At 40.4% G+C, this 2,812-nt stretch overlaps 1 non-coding gene across 1 annotated transcript; it reads left to right on the forward strand.

Annotated features, from left to right (window-relative positions):
- On the forward strand, positions 1-74 carry LOC115070679. Its single transcript, XR_003849832.1, has one exon. It is a non-coding gene; the product is annotated as a small nucleolar RNA SNORA36 family (small nucleolar RNA).
- The last annotated feature ends 2,738 nt before the right edge of the window (positions 75-2,812 follow it).

Genomic DNA, 2,812 nt, shown 5'->3' on the forward strand with positions numbered 1-2,812 from the left:
GGGCATTGAAATTGGCTAAGGGAAATGGCTGATTACAAAGTATTACTCTATTCACTTACTCCTAGCCTACAGGAAAAAAATATTAAAGAAAAAGCAAACAACAACAAATATGGTGAGGATAAAAAAATAAAGGAACCCTTGCAGATTGCCACTACACAAAGTAGTATGACCCCTATGGAAATCAGCATGGGGTTTCCTTATAAAACTGAAAATATAACTAGCATTTGACCAAAGTAAACCACTCTTGTGAATAGACCCAAAGAAATCTAGGTCAGCATACTACAGAGACCCTGGCTCATCCACACTCACAAAAGCCAAGTTATAGAATCAATCTATGTGCCCACCAACAGATAAATGAATAAAGAAAATGTGGCATAAATACAATATAGATTTTTATTCATCCACAAAGAGGAATGAAATTATTTGCAAGAAATGGGAGATTATCATATTAAAGAAAATAAGACTCAGGAAGACAAATATTGCATGTTTTCTTTCATATGTGTAGGATGTAGGAACCTAAGTTGCACACACGGGGGAGGGGAGAACATGAAAATACAAGGGAAAACTATTAGGGAAGAGGAAAGTGACAGTGTGAGGAGACAGGAGAGGATATGGGAGACAGAATATGGTCAAAGCACATGATATACTTGAACAGAAATGTTATGAAACCTAGTACTTTGCACAATGAATATACAATAGCAAAATATTATAAGGAATTATTAAAGAGGGACTGGAGAGATGGCTCAGCAGTTAAGAGCACTGACTACTCTTGAAGAGGACCTGAATTCAGTTCCCATCACCCACATGCACCAGCAGATCCAATGCCCACTTCAGAGCTCCATGGTCCTCATTGCACAAACATGCTGCAATTACAAATGTAGTCAAAGCATTCATAAACATAAAATTTAAAAATTAAAGGAAGCATTAAAGAAAAATCATAGCTTCAAAATGCTCATTAAGACTGCATAGGGTCCCTTTCCTTGGCTTGTCCTGCCAGTTCTAGCCTTCATTTCTCCTCTATCCATTCAAATCTCACCAGCCAGGTTTTCCTTGCCCTAACATCTCTAAAACATATCTTTCAAAAAGTACTAAAGCTTGTGTTTAGTTCATTCACAGTTTTTGTCTCTTTGGTCTCTCCAATTACACACTAAAAACAAACAAACAAACAAACAAACAAAAAACAAGAGGGAATTGTATTAGTCCAAAAACCTACTGATAACATACAATATTTCTACATGAATCCATGTGTGTAGCTGAAGGCTACCTAACAAGAAACAGTGCCAGACAGGAGAAACCTCCCTTTGGATTGTTGACCAGGGTAGTCCAAGAAACTCCCAAAATTGCACAGGCTATTGACACAGCCCTTGATTCCCTCCCAGAACGTGAAGGTAAGACCTTATTGCTGAAGAGAGAACATATTTCGGACACAGGATTTGGAGCAATGGAGCTGGAACTGACCTGGAACTCACCTCTCCTGAAGGCTAACACTCACAGTTTTGGAGAGTACTATCCAAGCTGCTATGGGAGAACATCAATCCATGTCCCAACTCCAGCTTTAAGGCCCAAAAACCACATTAAAGACAATCACAACCATTGACATAAGTGTAGTATTGGCAGTATTGGCACTTTTATCTTGGGTGTAATCAACAGCTACCTAATTAGACTTAAAGACCACTCAGTGGGGGAAACTCTTGTGCTTCTTAAAAGAAACTACATTAAAAGAGGTCAAGAAAATAATAAACAGCCATGGATTGGGAGGAGAAGCTTCCTGGTAGGGGTGGTAGAATGCAGTAGTATGAAGGGCGGAAGGGTTAAATGGGGTGGGGAATGGGAGAGCAGGGCAGAGGAAGGAGTATGGGGAGAGGTAAGTAACACTAAAGACGTTTAGAAAAAGCCATATAGAAATCTACCACTATAGAAGGTTCTTAAAGCATATGTGTGTGTGTGTGTGTGTGTGTGTGTTTGTGTGTATGTGATTCTGCAACAGATGGTGATTAACAGAGAAACTCACAACTGGCAACAGGCGGAGAACAAGAGGCTTTAGCCTGACTAGGGCACCTATATCAAACTTCTGCACCCTGAGGCTCAGGGTTCATTGCAGAAGAGGGGACAGAAAGACTGTAAGAGTGAGAGGTGGTGGATGACCACAAAGAAACAGAGTTTTCCAGGCAGCTGGCCAGTTACTCATAGGAACTCAAAGAAATGGTGACATCATGCACAAATCCTATGCAACTCAAACCAGAAAAAAAGATCCCAGTATAGACATGAGGAAGTGGGTAGGAAGCTCTAACCCACCTAAGGAAATTGTGGCAACAGATGGCTTTTGGGAGGGGCAGAGGCATTGTCTTTCAAGCATGGGACTCTTGGCAGGTTAACCAGGCTCCAGTGTATGGACCTACAGGGAAGGATATTTGGGGACACAAATTCAACTCAATAGGCCTTATTATATACACAATAGAGTACATTAAGTTGACTGGGGTAGGTAATAAGAGAAGGTGGGGTTAGAGAGGAGATCTAAATACCATCAAATTATACCATATGAAAATCCCAAAAATTCAATTAAAAAAAGGAAAAATTAAAATGGAAATATGTATTACAAAGAAGCATTTAAGAAATTTAGGGCTGGAGAGTTAGCTCAGTGGTTAAGAGTACTGACTGCTCTTGCAGAGGACCAGGGTTTGGTTCTCAGCACCCACATGGAGGCGAATAACTGTACTTAACTCCAGTTCCAGGGAATGCGACTCCCTCTTCTGACCTCCTGACCTCCATGGGTGTGACACGACAGGGGTGCGCATATATATATATATATATA

Source organism: Nannospalax galili, unplaced genomic scaffold (assembly GCF_000622305.1).
Source record: "Nannospalax galili isolate Female #2095 unplaced genomic scaffold, S.galili_v1.0 scaffold296, whole genome shotgun sequence".
NCBI classification, from domain to species: domain Eukaryota; kingdom Metazoa; phylum Chordata; class Mammalia; order Rodentia; family Spalacidae; genus Nannospalax; species Nannospalax galili.